Consider the following 27320-nt stretch of genomic DNA (forward strand, 5'->3'; position numbering starts at 1 on the left):
CGACAGAGGAGCACTGGTTGTGGAGGGTGGATGCATGCCCACTTCGAATCCCACAACCCTGGGCTATACAGGACACAGCTAAATAGCAAAACAGGATAGCTTGTAGTCAAGGAATCTCCAAGTCTTCTTTCACTTGGGTACTATAATATATAGTACACAACCAGTCAAATCTGACACTATGTACATGCCTTAGTGTGAATGTGTGTACATACATGCACAACTGCTCACCAGTGATTTGGTTCCCACAGTGTGGAAGGAAAGGTCTAACATAAAATGAAATGGGGGGCATGTGGGATGGCATCTGCTGTGGCGTGGCACAGATCAGGAATTTAGATTTCCTTAAGGTAAACAAGAGGCTCTCAATCATGTATTCACTTTAGCAGGTGAAGCACTAGTTAGGGAATATGTTGGAAGCATCCCCTGATCCAGACCAATAATCCTAGGATACACAGGCATATGCTGGGTAGGTATGTGGGGCCACTGAAGCACCGTGTATGTACATTACTTCAAATGTCTGCAAACCCTCTCACACTTGACTCTTTTGGCATAGAGGATGAGTAGGATGAACTTACTTCAAATCACAGGTATCCAGGATGGCACCCACAACTGGGCCCTCAGGACCACGAAGAGGTCATGAAGCTGAAGTTAAAGGAGCCCTTGGGTATGACTGCCCTGTTAAGAGGTGAAACACTGGTTGAGAAGGGTATCAGTATCTGCAGCTCCAAGCCCATAACCTCAGCCTACACAAGTCATAGCCTGGGAGGCATGAAAAACCATGCCTCGAATGAACATTAGATGCTACATGAATGAGAAAATTTCCATCCATCACAATCATAGCCATATAATGTATATTATCTAACTATTTGAAGTAGGTGGAACATGGGTTTTTCTTGTAATTTTCAAAAATATAAAAATTAAGATCTTTTTTGTTTTTGGTTTGTTTCTTTTTTTTCTTTTGTTTTATCTTGTTTTGTTTTGTTTTTGTGCCTGTCTTGGCACTTCAAATCAAGATCAAAGTGCTGTTCCAAAACCTCTCTGTGCTGAAGGTTAGCCCTGTACAACTTGAGCCACAGCAGTATTTCCAGCCTTCTCTGAGTAGTTTGTTGGAGATAAGAGTCTCATGAACTTTTCTGCCATGGCTGGCTTCAAACCACAATCCTCATTTCACAGCCTCCTGAGTAATTAGAATTACAGGCCTCATGGATATTTTTTTAAACAGTTGTACAATGTATCAATTGGTTTTTACAATGCCTCTTAGACTTTTTCATAGTTTCCATCGACTCTTCTAATCGATAAAAACCCCACCCATCCCCTTTCTTTCCTAGTTCCATTTTCACATATGTGCATTGAATCTTATGTTGTATTTTCCAAGCCATCTACTCCCTATTCCTTTGCCTCTTTCCATGTCTCCTTTAACACCTACCCAAGGACAAGATATGCTTCATCTTTTTTTGTGTGTGTGATTTTTTTTAATATTATTTTATTAGAGAACATACTGTACAGAGGGGCTACAATTACATGGGCAGGATAATGCATACATTTCTTACCAAGCATTGCAGCCTCCTCCTTTGTTTACCTTTCACCTCCCTTCCCAGCCTCCCCCCTCCCCCTACCCAATTATACCCCCCTCCCCCCCAACACCGACATTATAAAGCTGGTTTTGACATGACATTTTGTACATCTCATTGTTGCAACAGGTCCACCTGAATCCTTAAACGACTTGTTTGTCCCCATCTCCTCCACATGTTATACTGACATCAAATATAGTGAAAGCGGGGGTTACACTGTGGGGGAGGGACATACAAAGCAACAAAGAAATAATCTTATAAATGCGTTAGAAACACATGCATGAAAGAAACAAAAACATTAAAATACATATTTAAGGTTTCATTTTCCTAACATCACATTATCTGACCTTTTCCGCTTGACTCATACCTATACTAGATATTGCAAATAAGGGAAACCATGGGACCTATGCTTCTTTGGGCCTGGCTTACTTCACTTAATATAATTTTTTCCAAACCTTTCCATTTCCTAACAAATGGGGAAATGTCATTCTTTCTGATGGAGGCATAGAATTCCATTGTGTATATATACCACATTTTCTTGATCCATTCATCTACTGAGGGGCATCTGGGTTGGTTCCATATCTTAGCTATGGTAAATAATGCTGCAATAAACATAGTTGTGCTGGTAGCTTTAGTGTGGTCTTGTTTGTAAACATTTGGGTAAATGCCCAAAAGTGGGATTGCTGGATCATAGGGGAGATCTATGTGAAGTCTTTTGAGGAACCTCCATACTGCTTTCCAAAGTGGTTGAACAAGTTTACATTCCCACCAACAATGAAGTAAGGTTCCTTTCTGTCCACATCCCCTCCAGCATCTGTTGTTGTTAGAGTTCTTGATTTTTGCTGTTCTAACTGGGGTGAGGTGATATCTCAATGTTGTTTTGATTTGCATTTCTTTTTTATTTTTTTTTAATTGTATTTTATTTTATTTGAGAACATACGGTACAGAGGGGCTACAATTATATGGGCAGGATAATGCATACATTTCTTACCAAGCATTGCAGCCTCCTCCTTTGTTTACCCTTCACTTCCCTTCCCCGCCTCGCCCCTCCCCACACACAATTTTACCCCCCTCCCCCCACCCAATTATACCCCCCTCCCCCCCACACACCGACATTGTAAAGCTGGTTTTGACATGACATTTTGTACTTCTCATTGTTGCAACAGGTCCACCTGAATCCTTAAACGACTTGTTTGTCCCCATCTCCTCCACATGTTATACTGACATCAAATATAGTGAAAGCGGGGGTTACACTGTAGGGGAGGGACATACAAAGCAACAAAGAAATAATCTTATAAATGCGTTAGAAACACATGCATGAAAGAAACAAAAACATTAAAATACATATTTAAGGTTTCATTTTCCTAACATCACATTATCAGACCTTTTCCGCTTGACTCATACCTATACTAGATATTGCAAATAAGGGAAACCATGGGACCTATGCTTCTTTGGGCCAGGCTTACTTCACTTAATATAATTTTTTCCAAACCTTTCCATTTCCTAACAAATGGGGCAATGTCATTCTTTCTGATGGAGGCATAGAATTCCATTGTGTATATATACCACATTTTCTTGATCCATTCATCTACTGAGGGGCATCTGGGTTGGTTCCATATCTTAGCTATGGTAAATAATGCTGCAATAAACATAGTTGTGCTGGTAGCTTTAGTGTGGTCTTGTTTGTAAACATTTGGGTAAATGCCCAAAAGTGGGATTGCTGGATCATAGGGGAGATCTATGTGAAGTCTTTTGAGGAACCTCCATACTGCTTTCCAAAGTGGTTGAACAAGTTTACATTCCCACCAACAATGAAGTAAGGTTCCTTTCTGTCCACATCCCCTCCAGCATCTGTTGTTGTTAGAGTTCTTGATTTTTGCTGTTCTTTTTTTTTTTTTTTTTTTTTTTTTTTATTTTTAAATTGTATTTTATTTTATTTGAGAACATATTGTACAGAGGGGCTACAATTACATGGGCAGAATAATGCATACATTTCTTACCAAGCATTGCAGCCTCCTCCTTTGTTTACCCTTCACTTCCCTTCCCTGCCTCCCCCCTCCCCCCACCCAATTTTACCCCCCTCCCCCCACCCAATTATACCCCCCTCCCCCCCCCCCCACACCGACATTGTAAAGCTGGTTTTGACATGACATTTTGTACTTCTCATTGTTGCAACAGGTCCACCTGAATCCTTAAACGACTTGTTTGTCCCCATCTCCTCCACATGATATACTGACATCAAATATAGTGAAAGCGGGGGTTACACTGTGGGGGAGGGACATACAAAGCAACAAAGAAATAATCTTATAAATGCATTAGAAACACATGCATGAAAGAAACGAAAACATTAAAATACATATTTAAGGGTTCATTTTCCTAACATCACATTATCTGGCCTTTTCCGCTTGACTCATACCTATACTAGATATTGCAAATAAGGGAGACCATGGGACCTATGCTTCTTTGGGCCTGGCTTACTTCACTTAATATAATTTTTTCCAAACCTTTCCATTTCCTAACAAATGGGGAAATGTCATTCTTTCTGATGGAGGCATAGAATTCCATTGTGTATATATACCACATTTTCTTGATCCATTCATCTATTGAGGGGCATCTGGGTTGGTTCCATATCTTAGCTATGGTAAATAATGCTGCAATAAACATAGTTGTGCTGGTAGCTTTAGTGTGGTTTTGTTTGTAAACATTTGGGTAAATGCCCAAAAGTGGGATTGCTGGATCATAGGGGAGATCTATGTGAAGTCTTTTGAGGAACCTCCATACTGCTTTCCAAAGTGGTTGAACAAGTTTACATTCCCACCAACAATGAAGTAAGGTTCCTTTCTGTCCACATCCCCTCCAGCATCTGTTGTTATTAGAGTTCTTGATTTTTGCTGTTCTAACTGGAGTGAGGTGATATCTCAATGTTGTTTTGATTTGCATTTCTTTTATGGCTAGGGGTGTTGAACATTTCTTCATGTGTCTATTGGCCATCCTTCTTTCTTCTTCAGAGAAGCTTCTCTTTAAGTCTTTCGCCCACTTATTTATTGGGCAGTTGTTTCTTTGAAGATTTGTTGTTGGGTGGTTTAATTTTTTGAGTTCCAAGTATATTTTAGATATGAGACCCTTGTCCGTTGTATGGCTAGTAAAGATCTTCTCCCAATCTGTGGGCTTTCTATTGATCTTGCTAGCTATGTCATTTGCCCTGCAGAAGCTCTGCAACTTTATGCAATCCCATTTGTCCAACCTTTCTTTGATTTGTTGTGCTTCCGGGTCTCTATTCAGAAAATTTCGGCCTGAGCAAAGGAAACCTAAGGTTTCTCCTATTCCATCCTGTAATGTTTTCAGAGTGTCTGCTTTGAGTTCAAGGTCTTTGATCCATTTGGAGTTGATTCTCGTGCAGGGTGATATATAAGGATCTAGCTTTAGTTTTCTACATGTAGTTAACCAATTATGCCAGCACCATTTATTGAAGAGGCTGTCTTTCTTCCATTCTATTGTTTTAGCTTCCTTATCGAAGATTAGATGGCTATAGGTCTGTAGGTTCATTTCTGGGTTTTCAATTCTATTCCATTGGTCCTGAGGTCTGTTCTTATGCCAATACCAAGTTGTGTTGATTACTATGGCTTTATAGTAGAGTTTGAAATTTGGTATTGATATTCCTCCAGCAGTGTTCTTTCCGTTGAGAAGTGTTTTTGCTATTCGGGGTCTTTTATTGTTCCATATGAATGTAAGTATTGCCATTTTCACGATGTTAATCTTGCCAATCCAGGAGCATGGGAGGTTTTGCCATTTTTTAAGTTCTGTGTTGATTTCCTTTTTCAAGATTTTAAAGTTTTCATCATAGAGGTCCTTCACTTCTTTGGTTAAGTTAATTCCTAGGTATTTTATTTTTTGTGGGGCTATTACAAATGGAGTTGCTTTCCTAAGTTCAGCCACACTTTTCTCATTGTTGGCATATAGAAAAGCCATTGATTTTTGGGGGTTAATTTTATAACCTGCTACTTTGCCAAAGTTTTGAATCAGCTTGAGTAATTTGGGAGTGGAGTCTATGGGATTCTTTAAATACAAGATCATGTCATCTGCAAAGAGGGAGAGTTTTATTTCTTCTTTCCCTAATTGGATCCCATTTATGTCTGCATATTGTCTTATTGCTGTAGCTAGGCATTCTAATACTAGATTGAAGAGAAGTGGAGAGAGTGGGCATCCTTGTCTTGTTCCTGAGTTAAGAGGAAATGGCTTTAGTTATTCACCATTGAGTAAAATGCTGGCTGTAGGTTTGTCATATACAGCATTTATTGTATTGAGGAATGTTCCATGGATTCCTAATTTTTCGAGAACCTTCATCATAAAGGGGTGTTGGATCTTGTCAAATGCTTTTTCTGCATCTATTGAGATAACCATGTGGTTCTTATTCTTGCTCCTGTTGATGTGATGAATAATATTAATTGATTTGCGTATATTGAACCAGCTTTGCATCCCTGAAATGAATCCTGTTTGATCATGGTGTATGATTTTTTGGATGAATTGTTGAAGTCGATTGGCCAAAATTTTGTTGAGAAGTTTTGCATCAATGTTCATCACAGAAATGGGTCTATAGTTCTCTTTCTTTGATGAGTCCCTGCCTGGTTTTGGGATGAGAGTTATGATGGCTTCATAGAATGTGTTGGGTAGTGAGCTTTCTCTTTCAATTTCATTGAAGAGTTGGAGGAGTATTGGTGTGAGCTCTGCTTTGAAGGCCTTGTAAAATTCCGCTGTAAAACCATCTGGTCCTGGACTTTTTTAGCTGGGAGGACTCTTATTGCTGTTTCTATTTCAGTGCTTGATATGGGCCTGTTAAGCTAGTTTAACTCCTCTTGGTTTAGTTTTGGCATGTCAATATTTGCTAGGAAAAGGTCCATTTCTGTCAAGTTCTCAAACTTATTACCATAAAGTTTTGAGAAGTATTCCCTTATAATGTTCTGAATCTTGGTTGTTTCCGTGGTGATGTTTCCATTCTCATCTCTGAGTTTATTAAGTTGGGTGTGTTCTCTCCTTTTTCTGATAAGGTTTGCTAAGGGTCTGTCAATTTTGTTAAGTTTTTCGAAGAACCAACTCTTTGTTTTGTTGATTCTTTCTATAGTTTTTTTGGATTCTAATTCATTTAATTCTGATTTAATTTTGATTATTTCTTTCCATCTACTGGATTGGGGTTTATCTTGCTGTTCTTTTTCAAGGAGGTTTAGATGTGTCATTAAATTGTTAGTTTCAGATCTCTCCAATTTGTTGATGTAGGAGCTCAGAGCTATAAACTTGCCTCTGAGTACTCCCTTTGCTGTGTCCCAGAGGAGCTGGTAATTTGTGTGTTCATTTTTGTTGAATAGCATGAACATTTGAATTTCCTTTCTAATCTCTTCCATGACCCACTCATGATTCAGCAGTGTATTGTTCAGCCTCCATGTGATACCGGACTTTCTTTGGTGGCTTTTGGTGTTGAGTTCTAATTTTACTCCTTTGTGGTCAGAGAGAATGCAAGGTATAACTTCAATGTTTCTGAATTTAGACAAGTTTGCTTTGTGGCCTAAAATGTGGTCTATTTTAGAAAACGTTCCATGTGCTGCTGAGAAGAACGTGTATTCTGATGCTGCTGGGTGAAATGTTCCGTAAATGTCTGTTAAGTCTAGTTGATCTATGCAGCTGTTTAGATCTGCGGTTTCTCTGTTGAGTTTTTGCCGAGTTGATCTATCTAGTGGGGAGAGTGGTGTGTTAAAATCCCCAACAATTAATATCTTTGAATCTATATGGGATTTGAGGGAAAGTAGTGTTTCTTTGATAAATTTGGGTGCTCCATTGTTTGGCGAATAGATATTTAGAATTGTAATATCCTCCTGAAGGAGAGATCCTTTAATTAGTATGTAGCGACCTTCTTTATCTCTTCTCACGAATTTTAATTTGAAGTCTATTTTATCTGATATTAGGATTGCAACTCGCGCCTGTTTATGAGGGCCGTTTGCTTGGTAGATTTTGTTCCAGCCTTTAACCTTGAAAATGTGTTTGTTTTTACGGGCAAGATGTGACTCCTGCAGGCAGCAGATAGAAGGGTCTTGTTTTTTAATCCAACTAGACAGTCTATGTCGCTTAATTGGAGAGTTCAGTCCGTTAACGTTAAGAGATAGGACTGAGAGGTATTTGGGAGTTCCTGCCATGTTATCCACCTTCTTGGGGGCTGCGAAAACTGGGTTCTTCCTAAGGTTCTTGGATTCTCAGTTTGGGTGCAGTTTCTTGGCCTTTGTTGCGGTCTTGTTGGTTTCGATGTGTAGGACATCTTTAAGAATCTTTTGTAGGGCTGGTTTGGTGGAGATGTATTGTTTCAATTTTTCTTTGCTATGGAAGGTTTTTATTTGGCCTTCAGTTATGAAGGAGAGTTTAGCTGGGTACAGTATTCTTGGTTGATAGTTGTTTATTTTTAGGGCATGGCATATGCCATTCCAGGCTCTTCTTGCTTTGATTGTCTCTGCTGAGAAATCTGAGGTAATTCTAATTGGTTTCCCTTTATAGGTCATTACCCTTTCCTCCTTGACAGCTTTAAGGATCTTTTCCTTGGTCTGGGTTGATCCTGTGTGGATTATAATGTGATGGTGGGATGTCCTATTCTGGTCTGGTCTATTTGGGGTTCTAAAAGCTTCTTGTATCTGAATAGGCCTATCTTTTTGTATGTTTGGGAAGTTCTCTGCTAGGATCCTGTTAAACAAATTTCCTAGACCATTAACTTCAGTTTCTACGTGCTCCTCTACACCCATTATCCTTAGATTGGGCCTTCTGATGGTGTCTTCCAGGTGTTGGATAGACCTATCATATTTCTTGGACTTGTCTTGGATGGTTGTATGTTCTTTCTCTATAATATCTAGGCTGTCTTCAATCCCTGAGATTCGATCTTCTGCATGGTCTAACCTGCTGTCAAGACTCTCTACTTTGTTTTTTATCTCTTTTCCTTCTAATTGGTCAGCTTTGATGGCTTCAAGTTCTTTGTTGAAGCTCTGTTTTAGGTCTCGTATGAATTTCTTTACTTCCTTAATTTGGTGTTCAGTGTTTGTTCTCAGATCACTTAGTTGATTGGTTATGGTTTCTTTGGACTCCCATTCCTTCTGTTGGGTTCCATTCAGCATTCCCTTTGTGGTCTCCCTGACTTCCTTCAGCTCTTTGTTAATGGATTCCATGAATGCCTTTAGTGATCTTTGTGTATTCTCTACCTGGTCTCTCAATTCCTGAATTACTCTTTGATTAGCTTCCTCCCGTCTGTGGGATTCCTGCAGTTCTCTTTCTTCCCGTTTGTGGGATTCCTGCAGTTCTCTTTGAGTGTTCTCTGCCTGCTCACGCCATTCCTCCCTTTCTCTTTGAGTATTCTCAAGTTGTTCACGCAAATCCTGTATCAGTTTTTGAGTAGCTTCCTCACGCTTGTGATATTCCTGTATAAACTTCCGGGATGCCTCCTCTCTCTCCCTATCACGCTCATACAGAGTCCTTTGTACATTGTCAAACTTCTCATTTATCATGTTTGCTATTAGAGTTTGTAGAGCTATTTGGGAACTCTCCTCTGGATTATTCTTTATCTGTTCTAATCCATGATTATCAAGATTGTGAATTGAGATACCCGAATTTGCCATTTTTCTTGTGTTTTCCCGGCTTACTCGGCCCATTTGAGATGAAGATTGCACCAGTTTTGTGCTAGAACACTATCTTAAGGCAACCATCAACCAAAGTTTGCGTTTGTACAGTCAATAGTCTACAGATACAATCTAGTTCAACAGATACATCTATTCAACATCAAACAACTATATGTTAAAGGACTTCGAACCGCAGAAAAGAATTTGGAAAACCAGAAATTATTAGGATTAGGGAGAGATGTGGGTAAAAAATAGGAATAGATTGGTGTGGGGAGGCACAGGGAGAGTTAACTATGTCCTAATCACAATGCAGGAAATGGGTTGGGTAGGATGCAAGTAGAGAGAGAGAGAAAAAGAAGAGACGGAAAGGGGAATGAAGAGAGACCAGAAAAAAAATAGAAACGTAAAAATTAATGTTATTATAGAGGTTAAAAGACCGTCTATTTAGAGAGGAATGTGAATATGTTCAGAGAAGGGGAGGGACATAGAGGAGATGTGAAAAACTTTAAGGATGGGAAAGGGAGAAGAAAAGATCAGAAGTTCAGTAGAGCTAGACAAAAAACAAAAAGATAATTAAGAAAGAAAGAAAAAGATAAAGAATACAAGAAAAGAAAGGAAAACGCTCATTCACATATTCCTAAAATAAAAATTATAAGATGAGAAAAAAAAAAGTTACTGGAAAACAATTATTTTTTCAGAAGAGGCAAAAATTAAAGATTAATAAAAGTTTTAGAAGGGAAAAAATTTATTTATATATATATATATATATATATATATATATATGGTAACAAAAAACAAAAAACAAGCAAAAAAAAGAAAAGAAGAAGAAAAAAAAAAAAAGAAAAAAAAGTCTTTTGATTTTTTTTTTTTGGGGGGGGGAGGTGTGGGAAGAATCCTGTATCTCCCTTTTGTCTGTAACCAGTCTCTTGTTGGAGTCTCTGGTCAGCTTGAGGTCCTGTGGCTTGATTGGTTTCTTAAGTTGGTTGGTTGGAAGAGGCAGAAAAATGCTCTGCTTTACCCAAGCTTTTGAGATCCCCCTCCCAGGTTAGTTTTCTGGGAGGGTGATCTGCTCTGAGAATCACAAAAGTGGGGGATGTGGTGATGAGGCTAGGTTCTGGGTAGAGTTGAGGCCTTTCAACAAACAGTAGCTTTTCCCTGGGGCTATTTTGTGATAAAGCTCACAGTGCCCAGCCTGGAGCCATTCTCAGGGTTTCTGTTTTTCAATTGATTGTGGTGGCTGCTAGAGGGAGGGGCAGCCTCTGGCTCTGGTTACCCAGTGAGGCAAGGCACTCCAATGGCTGGCGCCTGAGCTGGGTGACTTTTCCCTGGATGGAGCTGAGTCTGGCAGGTCACTTCGCCGTTAAGTTCTTGTGGTTTGAATCCAGCCTGGGCAGGAAAGTAAATGAGAATTCTTTTCATTTATGCTACTCCTGGGCTAAAACTTGAGTTTTACTCAAGGCTAGAGCTCTACTGCTTCCTACCTGTTGCTGGTTAATTGGTGAAAAACGTCTCATTGATTTTCATGCCTAGGATGGCTTTGAACCTTGGCTCTCAACTTTCTTTTTTTTTTCTTTCTTTCTTTATTTTATTTTATTTTTTTTTTTTGTGAACACACTGTACAGAGGTGTTACAATTACATGGGCAGGTTAATGCGTACATTTCTTATCAAGCATTGCAGCCTCCTCCTTTGTTTACACTACACATCCCTTCCCAGCCTCCCCCCCCAACCGCCCACCCAATCCTCCCGGCTTTCCCCCCCACCAACATTGTAAAGCTCGTTTTCGACATGACAACTTGTACTTCTCATTGTTGCAACAGGTCTACCTGTATCCTTAAATGACTTGTTTTTCCCCATCTCCTACACAATTTATAATGACATCAAATATAGTGAAAGCAGGGTTATACTGTGGGGGAGGGACATACAAAGCTACAAAGAGATAATCTTATAAATGTGTTAGAAACAAATGCATGAAAGAAAAAAAAACATTAAAATACATATCTAAGGATTCATTTTCATAACATTACATTATCTGACCTTTTCCGCTTGACTCATACATATACTAGATATTGCAAATAAGGGAAACCATGGGACCTATGTTCCTTTTGGCCTGGCTTACTTCACTTAATATAATGTTTTCCAAGTTTTTCCATTTCCTAACAAATGGGGCAATGTCATCTTTCTGATGGAGGCATAGAATTCCATTGTGTATATATACCACATTTTCTTGATCCATTCATTTACTGAGGGGCATCTGGCTTGGTTGCATATCTTAGCTATGGTAAATAATGCTGCAATAAACATAGTTGTGCTGTTGGCGTTAGTGTGGTCTTGTTTGTAAACATTTGGGTAAATGCCCAAAAATTGGATTGCTGGGTCATAGGGGAGCTCTATGTGACGTCTTTTGAGGAACCTCCATACTGCTTTCCAAAGTGGTTGAACAAGTTTACATTCCCACCAACAATGAAGTAAGGTTCCCTTCTGTCCACATCCCCTCCAGCATCTGTTGTTGTTAGAGTTCTTGATTTTTGCCATTCTAACTGGGGTGAGGTGGTATCTCAATGTTGTTTTGATTTGCATTTCTTTTATGGCTAGAGAGGCTGAGCATTTCTTCATGTGTCTATTGGCCATCCTTCTTTCTTCTTCAGAGAAGTTTCTCTTTAAGTCTTTAGCCTACTTGTTTATTGGGCTGTTTTTTCTTTGCAGATTTGTTGTTGGGGGATTTAATGTTCTGAGTTCCAAGTATATTTTAGATATGAGACCCTTGTCTGTTGTATGGCTAGTGAAGATCTTCTCCCAATTAGTGGGCTTTCTATTGATCTTGCTAGCTATGTCCTTTGCCATGCAAAAGATCTGCAACTTCATGCAATCCCATTTGTCCCACCTTTCTTTGATTTGTTGTGTTTCCGGGTCTCTATTCAGAAAATTTCGGCCTGAGCCGAGGAGACCTAGGGTTTCTCCTATTCTATCCTGTAATGTTTTCAAAGTGTCTGCATTAACTTTGAGGTCTTTGATCCATTTGGAGTTGATTCTGGTGCAAGGTGATATATAAGGATCTAGCTTTAGTTTTCTACAAGTAGTTAACCAATTTTACCAGCACCATTTACTGAAGAGGCTGTCGTTCTTCCATTCTATTGTTTTAGCTCCCTTATCGAAGATTAGATGGCTATAGGTCTGTAGGTTCATTTCTGGGATTTCAATTCTATTCCATTGGTCCTGATGTCTGTTCTTATGCCAATACCAAGCTCTCTGGATAGTCATCTTGGCTTCCTGTAGTTCTTTTTTCCTTTCTGTCTTTTTTGACAGTTGTGGGGCTTGAACTCAGGACTTGTGCGCTGTCCCTGAGCCTCTTGTACTCAAGCCTTGTGCTCTGCCATTTGTGCCATAGCGCCACTTCTGGGTTTTGAGTGGTTAATTGGACATAAGAGTCTCACAAGGACTTTTCTGTCTGGGCTGGCTTCCAACTGAGGTCCTCAGATCTCAGCCTCCTGAGTAGTTAGAGCCATAGGACACTTATCTCACTTGTTAGGTTTGAAAAAAAGAGATAGCCGAGTAAAAACAGCACCATGCACATGCTATTCAGGTAAGGGGTAGTTTTATTCAGTAGACCTGCTGGGACCAGGCAAGGTTGGCACTCCACATGGCTGGGAAAGGCCTTGGAATGAGAGAGAGCTGGGAAAGAGAGGAAAGAGAGAGGAAAGAGCTAGAAAAGAGCAGAGAGAGCAGAGAGAGAGTAGAGAGAGAGTGTCTGGGCCTGGGCTAGGCCTTATCTAGGGTACGGGCAGAGAAAGGTGTGGACACATCAAATTCAGATATGACCTCAGTGGATGCAAATGTGACTTCTTCCAGGTGTCCCAGTTGCCTAGGTAACGCAGTTACTGGGTGGAGACTTTGCTGTGAGGAGTGTGGTGTCTGCTCACCATCCAGGAGCAGACCTTACTATATTAACAAAAAAAAAAAAAAAAGATGAGCTATGGCTCAAATTGTAAAACTTCCATCCTAGAGGGGGGAAAAAGCCCAACACCTCAAGAAGACTGGCAGGTCAAGCCCTAGTATCACCATAAAAAAATGAAAACCAGGGCTGGGAAGGTGGCTCAGTGGTAGAGTGCCTGCTTGCTTTGGATGCATGAGGCCCTGGTTCGACTTCTCAACATCACATAAGCAGAAAAAAAAGCTGCAAGTGGTGTTGTGGCTCAAATGGTAGAGGACCAGGAGCTGAAGTGCTGAGGGATAGCACCCAGGCCCAGAGTTCAAGCCCCATGACCAGCCAAAATAAATAAATAAATAAAAGCCAAATACAAAGAAATAAAAACAACCACCAAAAATAAAAAGGAAGAGTTGTGCACTGGCTAAAGATGTAGTGCCTGCTAACTTGGGGGGGGCGGAAGTGGGAGAAAGCATGGACACTGGAGACTGGCCAGGCCACTTTGAAGCCCTGGGATTAACACAAAGAATGAAAACAACAACAAAAAGGCAGAAAGTGATCTTTGGCTCAAATAGACTATCAGCTTTAAATCAAAAACAAAAACTAAACAACACTGACCAGGCCCTGTGTTCAAGCCCTAGGTCCAGAACCAAAACATAAGAAAAACCTAGCCAGGTGCCAAAGGGTCACACCAGTAATCCTAGCTACTCATACTCAGGAGGCTGAGTTCTGTGGATCACAGTTTGATGCAAGGAAGGAAAGTCCGAGAAACATAATAGACTACTCAGAAAAAGCTGGAAGTGGTGCTGTGGCTGAAGTGGTAGAGTGTTAGCCTTGAGCAAAAGAAGCTCAGGGACAGGGCCCAGGCAGAAGAGTTCAAGCCCCAAGGTCAGCAAAAATGAACAAAGAAAAAAGAAAGTGAGTAATTAAGCTGTGGCTCAAGGTATGAAGCCTGCTAGCCTGGAGAAAAAAAGGTAAACAATGTAAACAAAAATATTAAAAAATTATTCCCAGAATCACATGCTCCAGTGCACTTTTCCCTACACCCTTAGTTTGCAGACAACCAGGCCAATGCCCCTGCTATACCCTGTATCTCTATGCCAAAAATTTCAATTATTTGAAAACTGCCTTCCGAGAATTGCCACATAGGGACCACATTGAGAATTATTGACCTCAAAAATATTTATTAACATGATTTCTTTTATTCTTGTGATTGTTCTATGTCATTCTCATCATTACTTCCCTAGCACCTAGCAAATTACCTAGAATAAAAATATAGAGACATATCTGCTTATTGAACATCTACATGTATATTTGGGATAATAAGCTAGTTTATATGGGGTCAACAACACTGAGCATTTTTTACAATGAGCCTCATACTTTGTAAAAAACAAAAACAAAAACAAAAACAAATAACACAATTTAACCCTCAAGAACTCTACATTTGCTAGTCAGCAGTCACTCATACCTCTCATCCTAGCTACTAAATGGAAGCAGGTGCTTGTGTTGTTAAAAATAGTAATGTTATAAAGGAAAAGCAGAGAATTATTATAGACTATAGGAGATCAAGTATACACAACTATATATAATTCATGATCATGTACTGGTATTAGTACTGGAGAAAAAAATGACAGGGACAGAATTGAGCCAATTGTCAAGACTGAAATATAGACAAAGATTAAGCAAAGTATGGCATTGTGATTAATTTACTGAAGCCGGTAACTACTGTGGCTATGTAATAATGGGACATTTTTATCCTGAGGAGAGCAAGATTAAAATAGGTAGGAATAGAGGACTATGATATATACAAGTTAATCTCAAATGTATGTCCACAAAGAGAACATACACACAAATAAGTGATTAAGCGAATGAAGGAAAATGTTAACTATAGTGAATTTTCATAAAAAGCACATAAATACTGTTTATATTCTTTTTATGACTTTTCTTAAATTTGACCATTTTTAAACAATACTAGATTGAATAGTGAAGAGATGCACTTGAACTGCAGAAGATGAGTTCCCGAGGAGTGTTCTGAGAGGGTTTTATGGAGAAAGCAAACATTAGGGGATAAGAATAAAAGATCAAGTGTTACCATATGAAAAATTATGGAAATCCAAACATTCAGACTACAACAATAAAGTACCAAGAGTAAGAAGGTTCACAGACACAGAAAATAACTCAGGGCTACTGTGGGTTGAGGGAAGGCAAGAGGCATGAATGGTTTAATGGCCCAAAATTTTTGTCAAGGGTGATGGGTATGTTTGGGATAAGATAAAGGTGATGGTTCTACAATACTGGAAATGTACTGAATGTCACTGAATTGTGGTTATAATAATAAATGTTATTACTATTTCCCTATAAAGAAAAACAATCATCCCATTTTAGAGGCTACTGTTTCCAGGAAACTCTCTGACATTATATACTCACAGGAAACCGTACTCTTTCTTTCTTACATTCAGTAGATTTTAAACATGTATTTCTTTATGTTTTTTTTTCTTTTTGAGGTCAAACCCTGCTAGCACAGGCTGGCCTGGAACTTTCTGCTACTTTGTTGCTTGAGGAATGTCTTTCTTCTACCCAAGACATTCCATAACAAAATTTATTTTCTAATAACAACAACAACCAAAAAGATCAATTATTAGGGTCCTTACCCTAGGACTTAGGAGCAAACAGGACATCTTGATTATATCAGTTCCCTCTGTCCAGAGAGCATTGTGTGCCTGGGGCTTACTGGTTTACAGAATGTCTCCTGAGCCTGGGAAAGATAGGTATAAAAGGAAAAAGCATCCCATGTCCTGTGCATGAGCAGGCAATGGAATATATGTTGTATTAAATATTTCTCTGGATATAGAACCTCTTTGCCCACTCTGACCTTGGATATTAACATAGCTCACAAGTCACCAACAAAGAGCAAGGCTTTTGTTCTTACTTCCATATTGTAAATGGTTACTATCTCAGTTTTTATTCACTGAAGTGTCACAAATAAATGAATCACAATCACCAAGAAGTAATAACTTACCCTGGCCAGTTTGTCTGGTTTGCAGGAGATGTGTTGGGAAAAACATCTCTGTTATCTCTTCAGAAAAATCTTCATCCCCTGAAAAAAACAAAGTTTTACATGAAAAACATTCCAGAAAAACTGCTGAGGATCACAAGAAAGGTGAGAAGGAAGAGGAGTGAAGGCAGCAGAAGTATGCATAACAATTTAATGAGCATGGAATATGAGTGCTTATAGAATTTTTTCCTTTCCTTCTCAAGTTTTTATGATGCATTGTTATCATTATCCATTATTTCACTATTAAACTTAAATGTCCAATTAAGACAAACATTTCTGAGACTTTTCTTCCACCACTGAATAAGCTGAAGCTACAGGCGTTAGGAATAATAATAATCACTTGGCCTTCTGAGATTTCTGGGCAGACTTTGTGGCCTTGCCAGCTCCAGCAGACTTCTTGTCCACATCTTTGATGCCACACACAGCAACTGTCTCCTATCACAAACAGCAAGATGACCCAAAGGAGGATAGTCAGAGAAGCTCTCCACATACACAAGGCTTGCTGGAACCATATGAACCATGACAGCATCACTAGACTTCAGGAATTTAGGACTAGCTTCCAACTTCTTACAAGATCTCTTTTCAAGTTTCTCTTTCCACTCAGTAAACTTGCAAGCAATTTACGCTGAATGACAATCCAGGACAGAGGCATAGTTAGCACTGATTTGGCCTGGATGGTTCAGGAAGGTCACCTGAGCAGTGAAGCTAAATGCTTCCTTGGTTGGATCATTCTTGTTGTCATCACCCACGTTGCCACACCAAACATCTTTGGCTGACATGCTTATAGAATTTTTTTGTGCATAGAATGTCGATAGATGTTCTTAATGGGCTTATAAGAGAGGTGGGCATTATCACACTTTGGCAATAAAGATAATGAAGGCTGGAAGAGGTCAAGAATTTCCACAAGATTTCTTAGCAAAGGTTAGGAGTTAAACCTTGGCCTCCACTCTCAATACTCTTTGCGTCACATTACAGAAGAATGAATGGAGAGTATGAAGCAGATATTGTATAAAGTAAATGGAATTCAGGGCTGGGAATGTGGCTTAGTAGTAGAGTGTTTGCCTAGCATGCATGAAGCCCTGAGTTTGATTCCTCAGTACCACACAAACAGAAAGAGACAGAAGTGACCCTGTGGCACAAATGGTAGAGCACTAGCCTTCAGCACAAAGAGGCTCAGGGACAGAACCCAGGCCCTGAGTTCAAGCCCCAGGACCAGAAAAAAAAGAAAAGAAAAAGAATTTTAAAAATGGAATTCAAGTTATGGGAAGAGTTTCAGGCAGAGAAAATGAGTGCCAAGATTAGGGGGTGAAAGCATAGCAGGAAGTTTAGTATAATCACAGCATTTAATGTAAACAAAGGAAAAAAGCAACAAAGTAGGATCCAGCAAAGACTAGGCCTTTACATCCTAGTAAGATTTCAAAGTTTCTAACGAAGAGATGAGGAACCACTGAATGAATTTTAGAACAGAGACAAGTAAGATCAAATTTAAATCAAAGGAAGATCATTTTAATGGCTGAGTAGAGAACTGATCAGCACTAATCTAGGAACAAAAAAAGGAAGTAAAATTGAGGGAATAATCCATGATCCAAGTGAGCAAGGTGATGTTTAAATCAGCGGGAGAAAGGATTAATGTTGGAAGGGTGCTAAGGAAAATGCTATCTTGATGATGGGAAAACAGAACACCTCACTGAAGAAACATGCAAACATATGGGTAAGTCAAGAGCAAACTATAATCAAGACAGCCAAACATACTGTCAGGAAATATTCCTTCTCTCTTTACACACCTAAATCCTATCCATTCACTCACTTTGAGACCAGCCAAAGGTATTAACCTTTAGAATCTATATATTTCTTAATCATCAGTCTATAGCTTAAAGGGAAAATTGTTACTGCTTTATCTGACCATTGTCCCCCAAATTTCCTGGGATTGGTGGGAAGAATGTATCATAGCTCATTTGTGTCTCTCCCTTGGCATTTAAGAGAAAGAATTAAAATGACTTAGCAATCCCAAGTATAAGATGGATTGTGAAGGTGATCTCATTAATACCATCCTTACCAACGTAACTCATTTAAGCAACATTTAACTATATCCTAATATGAATAAAAATCTAAAACCTGACTCGTAGGTTGTCATCCAACTAAATCCTACTGGGTGCAAGAAATTAATCTGAAAACATAATGACATACCTATATCACAAAATATAGACAAAATGATCCAATAGCATGCAGAATTTTTTTCATTTATATTTATCTCATTCTGTTCTAAAAAATTATTTAGTGTATACTTAGAATGTAAATAATATTCCAATATATACATTTAATTTACAATGTTCAGATATACAATGTATTATGTTTGAGTGTTAATAACTTTTTTTTGGTAAGTGTTGCGAACAAAATGAGGCAGGTCACTGCTGTGGCTCATGCCTGTAAACCTAGCTATTTGGGAAGTTGAGAATGGAGGATTATAATTTGAGGTCAGCCTTGGCAGCACAGTTTGTGAGATCCCTTCTCAGCCATAGCCTGTTACATTAATATGTGCTCATCCTCCTACACTAATGTGAGAGTCCAAAATTAAGAGGATCGCAGTTCCAGCCCAGCCTGGGCAGAAAATTTTAGGAGATTCCATCTCAACAGAGAGGCTGGACACAGTGGCAAGTGTCTGTGATCCTAACAATGACAGGAAGACTGAAATCGGTAATTGTAGTTCAGGCATGCATCCAGGCAGGAAACCATACTCTCCCTGAAAACAGTCAAGGGAAAGCAGGGCCCAAGGCATGGCTCAGTGGTAGAGTGTCTGCTTACTAAGTTTGAGTGAGCTGAGCTCAAACCCCAGTACCATCATAACAAAGGAAAACAATGGTGGAAGATCACTACCAAATACTTTCCACAGAATTAAGTATATATTGGGCAGGAGTGTGGCCCAGTATTAGGCTAGGGGTATAACTCCATGGTAGAGTACTTGCCTGAGGCTTTGCATTTGGTGACTGGCATTGAGATGAGGAGAAGTTGCATCGAAAGTATGTAGGATGGTGCTGGTGGCTCACGACAATAATCGGCTACTCAGGAGGCTGAGACCTGGAGGATGGACGTTTAAAGCCAGCCAGGCAGAAAATTCTGTTTAGATCTATCTCCACTTAGCAAGAAAAAGACAGAGTGGTGCCGTGGTTCAGATTAGTAAGACATCAGCTGAGTTCAAGCTGTGGTCCTGGCACCAAAAACAACAATAACAAAATAAATAAATAAAGGAATAAAGTGTGGGCTTTGGAGGGACTTTGGAAAAAGGCAGGACTCTCCCAAAATTGGAAGACATATTCTTAGGCAAAGGGATGGCAAGGTCCAAGAATGCTGATAGAAAAAGATGACCAACACTACCACAACAGCAGGTTCCTACCTTTATCCCCGTCAGCTACTTCCATTTTTTCAGTACTTCATTGAGATATCATTAAATGCCAACATCACTGCTGAATTCTCAACAAATATCACTGAGGAGGGCTGGCAAAGAGTGAGAGGAGTTGGGTAGGAGTCTCTTTTCAGAGTCATTTCTGGTGAACATATTAGACAAAAATCCAACTGTTTAGAAAATCCCTCAGAGTCCTCTGAATGGTATTTAAAGTTCAAGATTCCCATTCCTACACCAAACAGATGCTGATTACATGAACAAATGCAATTAATTGCAGAAAAAAGTTTATAAATAACACAACTGTCATATTGAGGACTAATTAGAAAGAATGCAACTATCTAAACACATCACAATGGCTTTATGTGTTTCCTAAGTTAAGACTTCTAAAAAGCAGATTTTTTAATCTATTATATCTTTGGAATCATTAAAATAATTACCATCTCTTGCTTATGACTATTATGCCACTTATTGAATACATTATTTCATTTTTGTTTTGTTTTGTTTTGTTTTTGCCAGTCTTGGGGTCTGAACTCTGGGCCTGGGCACTGTCCCTCAGCTCTTCAGCTCTTCAGCTCAAGGCTAGTGCTCTACCACTTGAGCCACAGTGCCACTTCTGGCTTTTTCTGCTTATGTGGTACTAAGGAATCGAACCCAAGGCCTCATGCATGCAAGGCAAGCACTCTACCACTGAGACACCTTCCCAGCCTCTGAATAACGTATTTCATTTAGTACTTATTTTAACAACCTGTAAGGAATTAGATTGGGTTACCTTACAGATGAGAAAAGAGCTCAGGATCGCAGGTCACATGGCTTTAGTAAAAGACAGATCTTCATTTTGACTCAGTGGATAACTCCAAAGCCCATCATAGTTAACTGCCATCTCAATACTTCAGAAAAACATTAAGAACTTATGTTCAAAAAATCTTTTTTTCTTTTTTTGTGCAAGTCCTAGGGCATGAACTAAGGGCGTGGGTGCTGTCCCTGAGCTTCTTCAGCTCAAATCTAACAATCTATCACTTGAGCTACAGCTCCACTTTGGGCTTTTGGTAGTTACCTGGGGATCAGAGTCTCACAGACTTTGCTGGTGAGCTGGCTTTAAACCCAGATCCGGGGTCTCAGTTTCCTGAGTATCTAGGTTTACAGGTGTGAGCCACCAGTACCTGGTCAGAAAACATTTTCTAATCAGGAATCAAGCTTTTACATAGACTAAGGAATCATTTATTTGTAAGATGTTATACAATTGTCTAGTCTGACTTCTAAAACACGATGCTGAAGACAACAAACAAAAAAGAAAATGTCCCAGTCTGCATAAAATCCATACTAAAGGAGTAACAAAAGTTTCTCACTGAGAAATATTCGCTTTGTAGAAAACTTGAAGACTAGTTATTTTACAGTTGATGAGAAATAGAAAAAAATCAAAGCCGGGCGCTGGTGGCTCACGCCTGTAATCCTAGCTACTCAGGAGGCTGAGATCTGAGGATCGCGGTTCAAAGCCAGCCCGGGCAGGATAGACCATGACACTCCTATCTCCAATAAACCACCAGAAAACCGGAAGTGGCGCTGTAGCTCAAGTGGTAGAGCGCTCGCCTTGAGCTGAAGAGCTGAGGGACAGCGCCCAGGCCCAGAGTTCAAGCCCCTCGACCGACAAAAAACAAAAAAAAAAAGAAAAAAATCAAATGAGGTTTAGAGATATCAGTGGCAAGCACACTGACAGTTCAAAGAAGTAAACAGAGAGCCATCTTTAAAAGCACTAATATTTGGAAAATTTTCATCTGGCAGCTCTCAAACATGCTAGTCTCAGGACCTCTTAATACTCTTAAATTTTGAGAGCTCCCAAAGAGCTAATTAAAAAGGTAAGGTGGCTCAGTGGTAGAGTGCTTGCCTTGCATACATGAGGTCCTGGGTTCGATTCCTCGGCACCACATAAGTAGAAAAAGCCAGAGGTGGCACTGTGGCTCAAGTGATAGAGCGCTAGCCTTGAGCTGAAGAGCTGAGGGACAGTGCCCAGACCCAGAGTTTAGGCCCCACAACCGGCAAAAAAAAATGTTAGTAGAGCCAGGAACTGGTGGCTCTCACCAGTAATCCTAGCTACACACTCAGGAGACTGAGATCTATAGATTGCTATTAAAAGCTAGCTGGAGCAGGAAAGTCAATGAGATTCTTATCTTCAATAAACTACTCAGAAAACAAAACAAAACAAAAAAAAACCCCAGAAGTACAACTATAACTCAAGTGGTAGACTACAGCTCAGGATCAATGCCTAAGTGCTGAATTCAAGCCCCAGGACTGGCACAAAAATAAATAAATTAAATAAAAAATAGGGGATACACATGCATTCGCATGTGCATGCACACACACACGAGAGAAACAGACAGATATGTTAAAAAGTAGAACTCAGCTAATGAGCAAAGCATCAGGTATTGAGTCCTAGTTTCACAACCCAAACAAAAGAAAATTTAGAACTCAAGTGTTTATGGTAGTTTTGTAAACTTAAGAACAAAAAACACTGGGGATGGGAAGGTGGCTCAGTGGTAGAGTGTCTTGTATGCATGAGGCCTTGAGTTCAATTACTGAGCACCACATAAGCAGAAAAAGTTGTAAGTGGTGCTGTGGCTCAAGTGGTAGGATACTAGCACTGAGCTAAAGAGCTGAGGGTCAGCACCCAAGCCCACAGTTTACTCCACACAACTCACCAAAAAGAAAAAAGAAAGAAAGAAAAGAAACACTACTTATTAATATACACTTATTGAAAAAAAACTGTATTTTCCAAAAAAGGTAAAATTTCAGCAAAATAGTCCCATTGTTTTACATCTTTAATAAATCTCTTCATCCTTTAGCCTAATGAAAGACACCTGTATTCTCTCATCTGCTTTTATACTGTCTGTTGGGTTATGTTGTTTCAAGTATATGCAGAAAATCTACCTTACAAAGTCACTTAGTTAGAAAAGGAAGAAGTATTTTAGTTGCCTTCTCAGATTATCAATAAAGCTAATGCTGGCATACTCCTTAATATTACACTAAAACTCAACTAGTGGTCATCTCTTAAAATTTAGTTGTAATGAGATAGATAGCAATGAGCCTGAAGCTATACCATAAGATTTTCTGCTTGGATGTATTAAATTAAAAATCAGTTAGTCTTTTCTTTTCTTTTGCCTGTACATGATTTGCTAACATCACACATTAAATAATGGGAAAATACTCACACTGAGTCACACAAATCTTCCAAATGCTGACCAACTGTCCTGAAATCAATGAATATAGCTGTTATTAACAACACAGATTTCATCAGCATAGTCTGTAAACAGCACTGGGAAGCTACAAAGCTCAACAGAGCAATAAATACATTCTACAAAATTGAAACTTAGTTTGAATGTGTATAATGACTCATACATCGTTGCTTTTCTCGTCGTAAAGGCTCATTTCATTCACTTTTAAGAAATGTTCACCAAATAAAATTCTAGTCTCTATGACCACTTGTATACTTCAGAGTGAAAATGTCATTCCATGGCAAAGTAAATAGTTCATTTAAACACTACAAATGGGCTAGGCACTGGTGGCTCATGCTTGTAATCCTAGCTACTCAGGAAATTAAGATCTAAGGATCATGGTTCAAAGCCAGCCCAGGCAGAAAAGTCTGTGAGACTCTTATCTCCAATGAACTACTCAGAAGAAGCCAGAAGTGGTACAGTGGTTCAAGTGGTAGAGCACTACCCATGAGCAAAAAAGTTTAGGGCAACATCCAAGCCCTGAGTTCAAGTCCTAGGACCAGCTTAAAAAAAAAAAAAGACAAAACTGAATTCATTGGATTCCACTTTCTTAAAATAGCCAATTAGCAGAGAATATGTCTTAGAAATATATCTAATTAAATGTTAAAATAAAACAACCCTTAAGATTCATTTGTCCAGAAATTACATTTTATACTAACTGCCACATTACCTAATTACTATAAAAAATGAGCAGCTTCAACATTCATATTTTCTAAGAGATACAGGCTTTAAATTGTGGAGGCAGGGAGGGGGAAGATTGTCACTCATGTTTTAGGTACTACCACCTTTTCTGCCTCAATTCAAGATGGGATTAAGGATCCCACAAGTCACGAGGCACAGATGAAGTATCCAGAGATATAAAGAAACATTAGCCAAACTGAGGACAAACTCTGAAAAGAGCAATCTTTAACTGTAATCACTGGCAGGGGGGTATGAACAATATCAGTATGAGGGATGCTAAGAGGAGTCTGACAGGGAAAAAAAAAAGAAGACATAAGCAAGAGGCTGACGTGTCTGAACACCTAGATGGGGGAAAGTTGCAAAAAGAATTCTACATGAAAATTCTCACTGCAAAAAAGAGAGAGATGCAGGGTACCAGTGGCTATCCTTGTCAGACTGCTACTCAGGCAGCTGAGATCTCGGGATCACAGTTGGAAGCCAGCCTAGGAAGAAAACTCCATGAGACTCCTATCTCTAATCACAAAAAATAAGCTGGAAGTAGGGTTGTGGCTCAAGTCCTTAAAGGTCTAACTTTAAGCAAAGAAGGTCAGGGACAGCAAGCAGACCTTGAGTTCAAGCCCCAGGACCAGCACAGGCGTTGTGCGTGCACACACACAAACACACAAATTACTCTAGTAATAATAAATAATCTAGTAACAATATTAATATTAATAATAATAATAAATACCCTAGTAATAATAAATACTCTAGTAATAATAAATACATTGCATCTTCCCACTCCGATTCTGAATTTTCATATTACCTTTTTTCTCTCCTTCCTCTTCCTCATAAAATTCTGCTAGGGAAAATGCTTCTGAGTTGTTCCGATTCAAATATGAGAGCCTCTAATTCTTCTACACTCAGAGAATTAAGGAAAGATTTCACCTGAATGAAAATAATAAAATATTGTGTAAATATTAATGAAAAAATTCTCATAAGGAGAAAAGACTGAAGAGCTCATGCCAGCACAGCTCTCTCTGTGTGTGTGTGTGTGTGTGTGTGTGTGTGTGTGTGTGTGTGTGTGTGTGTGTGTGTGTGTTTGTGTTGGTCCTAGGGCTTGAACTCAAGGCCTGGGGGCTTAGCTTTTGTGCTCAAGTCTAGCACTCCATTATTTGAACCACAGCACAACTTCCAGCTTTTTGGTGGTTAATTGGAGATAAAAGTCTCACAGACACTCTTATCTGAGCTGGCTTCCCACCATAATCATCAGATTTCATTCTCCTAAATAGCTACGATTGAAGTACCCAGTTCTAATTTTTTTTTTTTTTTTTTTTTTTTTTTTTTTTGCAGATCCTGGAGCTTGAGCTGGGAGCTATCCCTGAGGCTCTTTGTTCTGAAGGATAGCCATAGACACTTGGAGCTACAGGACTACTTCCAGCTTTCTGAGTTATTTATCGAAAATGACCTGTCTGGTCTGGCTTTCAATTAACCTCAGATCTCAGCCCCCTGAGCTAGGATTAGAGCCAGAACTAATTTTTTTAATAACTGTAACACTAAAGGGTAGATATTATAGAAAAATAGATAGAATTTGAATTTCCAAAATTAATATAGGCCAAAAGATAAATGAAAATTATCAGTGCTTAAGCATGACTTCGAAGCCCAGGCAGAAAAAGTCATGAAACACTTATCTCCAATAAACCACCAGAAAAAATACTGAAAGTGTTGCTGTGGCTCAAGTGGTAAGTGCCTGCCTTGGGCTGAAGAGCTGAGGCACAGGACCCAGGCCCAGAGTATAAGCTCCAAGACCAACATAGAAGAAGAAAAGAAGAAGAAGAAGGAGGAGGAGGAGGAGGAGGAGGAGGAGGAGGAGGAGGAGGAGGAGGAGGAGGAGGAGGAGGAGGAGGAGGAGGAGGAGGAGGAGGAGGAGAAGGAGAAGGAGGAGAAGAAGGAGAAGAAGAAGAAAGAAGAAGAAGAAGAAGGAGAAGAAGGAGAAGAAGGAGAAGAAGGAGAAGAAGGAGAAGAAGGAGAAGAAGGAGAAGAAGGAGAAGAAGAAGAAGAAGGAGAAGAAGAAGAAGAAGAAGAAGAAGAAGAACAACAACACCAACAACAACAACAGCAACGACAGCAACAACAACAACAAGAGGAAGAAGAAGAAGAACAAGAACAAGAACAAGAACAAGAAGAACAAGAAGAACAAGAAGAAGAACAAGAACAAGAACAAGAAGAACAAGAAGAACAAGAAGAAGAAAGATTGGCTTAGATTATCAGAGGAGATGAACTAACAGGAAATTATATACAAATTAGCAGCTACAACAGGCTTTTTGACAGCTAAAAACCCATGACACTGGAGAAAAAACAGAAAATTAAAGACTAAGGTGAAAGAAAAGGATATCTGATACTAAGACCTCTGTTCTTTTTCTTTTTGCTTATGTGGTGCTGAGGAATCGAACCCAGGGCCTCAGGCATGCAAGGCAAGTGCTCTACCACTGAGCCACCTTCCCAGCCCTGTTCTTTTTCTATAATTTTAAGAGAAATAACATTTGACTTATTCACTATTTCTAACAATTAAACAGTAGGGGATATTTTTCTTCTATTATAATATTTCGAGCGACCCACATCTCCTTCAGAGACACATTTCATAGTCCAAATATACAAAGTGAAAAGAAACCATGCAACGTTTTTTCTTTGAAGACTCTTTTCAGCTGGGAGTTTGGGATTGGAATTACCTTTATTTCACTTTCTTGGGAAAGCATCGCCAGAACTTCTAGATGTTCTTGAAGTTCATCAAAGGGTAGCTCACAATGAGTTTTCTTGTCTGTTTCATGGCTACATCATTGGAGGTCCTTAGCTCTTCTTTTTCCTTGGCCTCTTTAAAACCTAAAAAGAGATGGAAGCATAGATACAGCAAATAATAAGAGCTCAAGGGAAAGTTTTTAAGAGTGGAGAGAAGCAAAGCTAAGTTCCAGTATAAAGCACTACCCTTCATTTTTGGACAGCAAATCAAATTCACTAAGGATCAGGAGCTGCATAGAAAAAAAAAAAAGAAGCTAAACAAAATTTGATGCTAGACAGCAACACCTAAGGAGCCAAATGCATTTCCAAAAGTGGTTTCAACAGTAACCTAATAAGTAATCTTGATAGCACTCAGGATTTTGTACTGCACTGACAGAGGCAACTGCAGAAAGAAAAGAGCTGGCTGTTTGTCTAAGCATTAGACAAACCCATAAAAAAAATCCAGCCCATAAAAAATGCCTTAATTTTATAATGCATTGATAATTCTTTACAAGAAAACACACTAACGGAGTCCCAAGGTAACAAAGGGAAAAATTCAAATTAAAAAAAAAAGCCACAAACAACAGAAAACAGCAATTAAACCAGTAAAGGTAACAGTACCTGAGACAGTGCAGAATTCCGGTTCATCAAACTCTTATAGTCATTTTAAATACAGGACTCCGTTCTGCTATTACATCCATTGTCTTCTTCCCAATGAATTCTAAGGCATCTAAACTCCCGCTAATATTGTCCTTTCCCTAGAAAGCAACATCAATGTCATTACTACAATACTGGGAAAATACATTTGCATGTATTGTGGGGGGGTTTGTGGCAGTCCAGGGACTTAAAACTCAGGGCCTAGGTGATGTCTATGAGCTTTTTTCCTCAAGGATAGTACTCTACCACTTGTGCAACAGCTCCACTTCCTGCTTTGTTTGCTGGTTCATTAGAGAGAAGAGTCTTGCAGATTTTCCTGCTTGGGCTGTCTTTGAACCACAACCCCAGATCTCAACTTCCTAAACAGTTAGGTTTACAA

General features: G+C 39.3%; 1 protein-coding gene across 13 annotated transcripts in view; it reads right to left on the reverse strand.

Annotated features, from left to right (window-relative positions):
* Positions 1 to 27320, reverse strand: part of LOC138825117 (protein FAM114A2-like) — a 142370-nt gene that overhangs the window by 42794 nt on the left and 72256 nt on the right. For 11 of the 13 annotated variants that reach the window (XM_070019532.1, XM_070019533.1, XM_070019531.1 and 8 more), the window contains 8 exons: positions 26906 to 27042; positions 26239 to 26389; positions 24336 to 24457; positions 22790 to 22828; positions 19578 to 19728; positions 19150 to 19391; positions 16151 to 16228; positions 573 to 672 (listed from right to left, as the gene is read on the reverse strand). The gene's annotated coding sequence lies outside the window, so the exon portion shown is untranslated. Of the gene's footprint in view, positions 1 to 572; positions 673 to 3695; positions 3834 to 15782; positions 15887 to 16150; positions 16229 to 19149; positions 19392 to 19577; positions 19729 to 22789; positions 22829 to 24335; positions 24458 to 26238; positions 26390 to 26905; positions 27043 to 27320 lie in introns of those variants that run through there. The other 2 variants (XM_070019515.1, XM_070019516.1) reach the window with 2 other exon arrangements.

This window comes from Dipodomys merriami, unplaced genomic scaffold (genome assembly GCF_024711535.1).
Source record: "Dipodomys merriami isolate MVZ:Mamm:240054 unplaced genomic scaffold, mDipMer1.0.p SCAF_1342, whole genome shotgun sequence".
In the NCBI taxonomy this organism is placed as follows: Eukaryota; Metazoa; Chordata; class Mammalia; order Rodentia; family Heteromyidae; genus Dipodomys; species Dipodomys merriami.